Genomic DNA, 6,892 nt, shown 5'->3' with positions numbered 1-6,892 from the left:
CAAGTCTAAAGAGACAGTCCCAGGCAGAGTAGGCCTTATATTTATACCTCTGTGGTGGAACCTGCTAGAACATCTTGCTTACTCAGCCTAGTCAGGTGATCAGGTCATATGACCAAGGATGAGGTCATATGAGGTCATGCACAGCCATGCACAGCAGGTCACCTGACCATCCAATCCTTCCAGCAGGTTCCAGCACATGCCAAGGTATACCAGCTACTTCCATGTCATAAAGGCTTAGTCATGTCTCTTGACCAAGCAATGAGCTGGTGCCCTGACAGTCCCTCACATCGCAGGCTAACATTTCACCTTTCCAAGTGATGGCATACATCAGTTCCTAAGTAATTCTGAGTTAGTAGGAACATGATACAAAGATAACCCTCTCACTCCTGTTACTTCATCTGCTGCCCAACCATGGATCCCAGCCACTTTGAACTGTTTGTTCTTCAGCCTCCTATTTGTTCTGAACTCCTCTTCCAGGAATTCTCTGCTCACCACCATTTCTTCAACAAGCCCATGAAGGAACCCATCACCCATCCCAGGTTTTGCAAGCCTGTACCATATCAGCAACACCTTGAAGTAATATTAAATCTCACTTATGCTTCCTCCAAAGGCATGGTGTGGATCCTCTTTGTTGGGTCCATCAGTTCCACCATGATCTCCTTGTCCTTGGTCCAATCCTGTGTTAAATTTAGGATTACCATGTTCCACATGAAGAGGATAAAGGAACACCAGTATAGCCTTCCTCTTCATCTATCATTGCATACACATTGAGGACAGCCTACTTCAGCTGCATATCCTGGTTGCCCCCTGTTCTGGCACCAGGTGGAAAGCAGGGGCTCTTCCCTGCTTTCCTCCATGCCTCAGCCATGTTTTGTCTCTCACCTGCTCTGTGGCATGGGATACTAGATGTGGTGATTGCAGAAGCCATGGTTAAGTTTAGCAGGTGGTGGTAGATAATCAAGATGTGCAAAGACCAAGGCCTTTGCACCTGCCTTTTAAAAGCCTTCTTGTGATGATGGCCTTACAGGAGCAAACAGAGCCAGAATTCAGGGTCCTAGGGCCTTAACTTTTCTGATGTGTCCATGGAAGCAAACATGCTCTTCTTCCTTCAACCACCACTGATGTTTTCATAGGTACAATGCGCCTCTGGCCAACATCATCTTCCACCCCACCCAAGATTGGGTGGGGTGGGGGGCTATCCTGGGAGACTGTATGCATGGCTTGGCCATGCATACAGTCTCCAAAATGTGTTTGTGGAGATGGAGAGCATGCTTGGCTTGACCATGCATGTTCTCCACTTTGGATTGGTGGTGAGAGAGGTAGCATGCATGGCTTGACCATGCAAGCTCTCTATATCTTGTGTCAACAACTTGGAGAGGGGTAGTGTGCATGGCTTGACCAAGCATGCTGCCTCTTTCCAAGTCTGACTCTCCCCCTGAGGGGGAACAGAATGCGTGGCTAGACCATGTCTCTTTCCCCCCTCAGAGGTAACACTTGCAGGGAGCAAAGTGCATGGTCAAGCCATGCACTTTGCTCCTTTCAAGGATGACAATATAAGGAGTGCATGGCTAGACCTCACACTCTGTCCCTGGATGTAATTTTTTCTTCATGGGTGGAGGCTAGACCTTGCATTCTGTAGCTGGATGTGGTAGGTATGTAGTTGGGGGTGGGAGAGTGCACAGCTAGACCTTGCACACCCAAACAACAAATGTAAGTAGACATATATTATAGCAATTAATTAGTAATCCTTGCAATCTTTCTCTCCATACCCAAAGATTTTTCATTGAACTGTGTACCTCCTCTATGGGCTTCTCAACAGGTAACATTTGATACTTGGGAAATAAATAGATATTCCTGTCCAGTCCAGAGTAGTTACATCCAAAAACCTCACAGCAAGCAGAACTAAAAACCCCATGCAACAGCCCATTGATCTTCCAATAGGACATCCTCCTCCATCCCTTTGAATGTATACTGCATCACCCTCACCCAATTCTCATAATGTCAGTATGCATATGTTGACTACCACTTGATTAGCCTATGGCTGTGATCCCAAAAGTTTGGCTCACATAAGCAAGGTCCCAGTGCCACAGCATCCAACTGGCACATTCCCAATCAATAATTCCAACCAAACTCCCACTCATCAACCAGGATGTTGTGGGGGGTCAAGTCACCATGACTGAAAACCGTGCCTTGGTCAGGTTGATTTGGTAGACATGGTGCATCAGAGGACATCCAATGCCAGGCCTGCTCTGCCATGTACCCATTGAAAGATGCAACTGAGTCAAATGGTCCAAAGGTGTCCAGTGATATATTGTAAGAAATACAAGGGCAACCTCTGATCCCACAAACCTTGTCCATGGCAGGGGTTGCACAACAAAGAGCTGCGAACACTTGGCCCACCTGTTCACTCAGGCAATCCACCTGCCAGTCAGTGAAGTTCTGTAACCAAGGACCAATGGAATTGCCATGGAGATGCTGCATGATCAGCAAGACCTTCTCCCCATGGTAACAAGGGAACCAGGATGCCAAGGGTTTGGAGAGCTTCATGTAATCAAAGATTTTGGGGGTTGGAACCCCATCTAATGTATTGATGTACTCCATCACATCACCTTCATGCATAGAGCTGCATTTGACAATTAGCCTGAATGGCAGTGCAGTCACCCACTGAACAGGTGGCATCTTCCGATATATCAGGGCACCCAGGCTTTTCATTCCAGTGGCCAGGACAAGGATCCAAGCATAGATCCAGCAGTGCATTCTTTCTGGTATCAGGGAACACCAAAGATGCCAGCCTGTGTAAGATAGCATCATTGTTCTGCCAGTGTTCTCTGGTTCGCTATGGGATGACACAATTATTCTTGGGTCACAAGGGGGATGGGCAGATATGCTTACCAGTGTTATGGAGAGATGGTTGTTGATAAGAAGGCAGGGGGCTTGCTCATCCTGTGTGGCCAACCACATAATATATGCCACGTGGTTGCCAGCACATGCCATGATGCACAGAGGTAAGAAGACAAAACCTGGACATTGCAATCTCTGGGGTTCATTACCATTTTCTGTATGTGCAATGCACAGTATAAATTCTCCCCCTGGACACCATTGGTATACCTCATCCCACAAATCAGCCTGTCCCCCTCATCATGCCTCTTCCAAGCAGCACTATTGCCCCCAGCATGTACCCTGTTCTCACCTCCCATGGTTTCCCTGCCAATGGCTATCACTGGCTCATCATCACCACTTATGTGGATGGGACCTGCATTGCCTTTCATGCCATGCAGGACAGCTGGTGCTACCAGCAAAAGGAGTGGTGAATGATCACCTCCATGACTTTGGTGGTGGCCATCCTCATTGGCAAGGCTCACTTGTCCAGTCAGTAATTCCTCTCTTCCATGTACCCATGCTCACATACATTGTAGCTTCCATTGACCAGATTCTCATGGAAACTCCAGTGGCTGAAGTCAGTGCAACATTTTCTTGTCGCATTTGGGTCAAGGAAGCAGTCCACTGCCTTGTCACAGGTCATCTCATACTTGCAATGACATGAACACCCTGGAAGGAGAAGTGATTGCTGCTGCCAACCAGCATGCCAATAGCATCATGATTGGGGGGACTGTTGCAGTTTATGGATCAAGGGCCTGTGGCACTGCCAAGTGAGGTCAGTGTCAAGTGACTTGCATTGGCTGAATATGAACACTGAATTTTTATTATTAGATTCTCACTGGAACAGACCATGTGATAGGATAGCAGACAAGTACCCCCACAATCAGATATATGTTTTTGGCCCCTTTTCTCTAAGAATGTGTTTTTTTTCCACACCTAGACAAGTTTCCTCATAGGTATGAATGAAACCTACTTGTTGTTTTCTGCATGGATCATTTGCTCCTGGTGGTGTGTCGACTTTTGTGTGCTAGAAGTCTGGGGCAGAACTGCTGAGTGGAATGACTGGAGACTGTAGGCAAGCCAGTATCTTGAACAGACATGTTGGGCCTCAAATGTGGAGAAGGCAGCTCCATCATTGCCTTCTCCAAACAAATGCAATGGGAACTCCCTGATCAACATGAGGACAGGAGGAAATCATTTGCACAAAACATACAGATTTGTCATGATTTGGGATCAGTAAGGAGACCATCTGCACCTGTTCATCTGTTGAGCAAAGCATTGTGCACCATGTATTCTGCATTACCTTGAAAGTCGCTAGTGAATATCAGGTGACTAGTGAGTTCATACTGAAGGTGTTGGCAAAATGATAGAAATGATGCAATGTCACCTGCATTCCCTTCACTTATTTGAGGAATAGCACTGGCATTGTGTATATATTTGACAAAAGTACCACCCTTGGGATTGATGAGTTCTTCAATAAGGTAGGGTGTTCCATTTCTGCTTTTCTGTTTATCCTTGGGCAGGGGTGCAGTGACTCAAAAAAGGCCACACTTGACAAACTGAACCTGGGGAATTTAAATTTGGTTGATCACTGCATCCGGGGGGGATCAAGCTTGGATGGCCTCCAATTGCTTGTATACCAAGCCAAGTAGGGAATCAGCCCATATGATGCATTCGATTTCTCCAGCCAAAACCTGGACTTCTTTCCCTTTTCCCATTCATACAAAGTTCTTGAAGCTGGACCCCCCAGGCTCTCCCTCCACATTGTTCTGTCTTGTGTAGCAATGCTTCAATGCAACAGGTGTTCAATGTGTTTGCTTGAATATGTGCCCCTGGCAATGGGGTCTTTCTTGAATGGATTTGTGGAGGAGCAGGCTGCCAGGATGACAGGTTTTGAAAGTCCCTGGTTTACTGAGACAAGAGCCAGGCTGCTTGTCGACTGAGATATCTCTGCTGCAGTGGAGCGCAGTCCAATCTGCCAAAAAAGAGAACCCGTGACATATGAGAGTGCCAAATTCAAAGGCAGGAGCAGGAATGAACAAACCCATGTCCCAAAATGTGTCTGTATAACATAATAATTCAGAGAGAAATCACTGGCATGTATGGAGGGGGGCATACTGGAAATGATGTGCTCCACTGGCAGTGAAGCCTTTGCACAAAGGGCCGCAGATGTCTCTTCCCAGGTGGGGGTAGGTTGGCTCTCATTCACTGCAGTCCTTGCAACTGATTTGGGCTGGACCAGGCTGGGGCGGCTTGTTTTCTGCCTTTTAGCAGGATGTCTTCCTTCAACTGTCACTTCGGTTTTGCAGGGAGAGATCTCAGTTGATGGGGGTGGCTGGGAAAACATGCAGTTTTCCTCCAAATGACAAGAAACTCTGGACAGTATGCAGCTGCACTCCTGCTCCATATGCAGGATGATTTGTTCATGGACAGCCTCTGGCATGATCAGTTGGATTTTGAAAGATTTTCCTGACAGAAACTTTGGCAGGTATAAGGAGGGGTTGCCCTTTCCCTCACAAGGAGTGGAGAAACATAAGTGGTAGAATAATGGTGCAGAGGGATTGAAGCATTCATAATTGGTGCTGTCCTTTCCTCAGAGTATGAAGTCTTCACTCTGGCAAATGAAGCCCTTGGTCTCCTCCATAAAAGGACACTGTATTGCTTTCACCAAGGCCCCCTTGATTTCTTTCCAGGAAGCTTTAGCTGGGACTTCTACCCAGTCATCTAGGTGCTAGTCTTTGTGTTCAGGGGGGTGAATTGGATTTTTGAATCAGGGAGACTCACACCAAATTGTTGGGAACCCCTTTGTCCATCAGAATAGAAATGCATGGCAAATTTAATGAAAATGGTTTCCAGTTGAACCAGTGCGTACAATTGATGGGTGTGTCTTGCAAACTCGACAGGATATTGGAGATGAGAGGGCATATAACCACGCGAGGCTGGGGGAGAAAAAATTGGTTGTTCAGGCAAGGAATGGAGTGGGTGCATGGGTGGCCAAGGCTGGGGCTACCAGGTGTCAGAAGACATTGCCCAGACTAAAGATTGAGGGAAGTGTTTGCCCATGAAACACATCTGACTATTACTACTCACCCCATTTTTTGGCTTCATTGTTCATCTGATGGATCACATTTGGGTTGGGTTGGAGGGATGGTGGAATCAGGGACGCATATGTGTGTTGCTGGGAACAGAGAAGGCTTCATTTCATAATAGATGTAGCATTGTGGACAGACGACCACAGGATTATCTGATCCTTTCTTTCTCAATTTGTGGTACAGTCCTCCAGGGGGGATGAGTCCATTTTGGGAAGGGTTAGAAGGGCAGTGCATGGCTTGGTGACACTGCAATGGTGCAGTGGCTTGGTATGTCAGTGTCACTTCAGGGATGTATGTATGGCCAGGTGCAGAGGTGTCTGCCATGTTGAAAGGGGAGGATGTAGTCAGAAAGGTCAGAGGGAGGAGAAATTAGATAGAGGTCCTTCCTCATAGGGATGTACATTTATTTGGGGCATGAGTACATGTGTCATTTGGGTAGGCAAGGATGGATCATCAGAAGTTACAATGCCTAGCCAAGGGCGAGGAAGGCAGGCAAAGCAGAAAGATGGGAAGGGCAGTGGGAAGAAGGTGCCCAGGTTGTGGATCTGGGCCGCATGATTGTTGTGATAGGATGGTAGCCAATTAGCATGCTGGAAAAGACAGGACCATGTAGCACAGCCTGAAAATTCTGAGAAAGAAACCATCAGATCACCAATGCTAGGGGAAAAAAAAAGTCAGGCAACCATCAAAAGTGGGAGTGGGTGGTTCATTTCTGATCTTAATAATTGTGGGAATTGGCCATTGGATTCGTGGCATCCTGTGGCCTTGTTAGGGCAACACAGGCTGACTAAGTCTGCTCACCTAAGAGTGCCAAGAGTCTAAGCAGGCAACAAGGAAGTGGAGTAGACCTGATGACTAAGACCTATCTACAGTATAGGTACCTGTGGATGATCCTAAGAGACCAAGTCTGAAGAGACAGT

Source organism: Dacryopinax primogenitus, assembly GCF_000292625.1.
Source record: "Dacryopinax primogenitus strain DJM-731 SS1 chromosome Unknown DACRYscaffold_20, whole genome shotgun sequence".
NCBI lineage: Eukaryota > Fungi > Basidiomycota > Dacrymycetes > Dacrymycetales > Dacrymycetaceae > Dacryopinax > Dacryopinax primogenitus.
Note: the sequence above shows the minus strand (reverse complement) of the source record.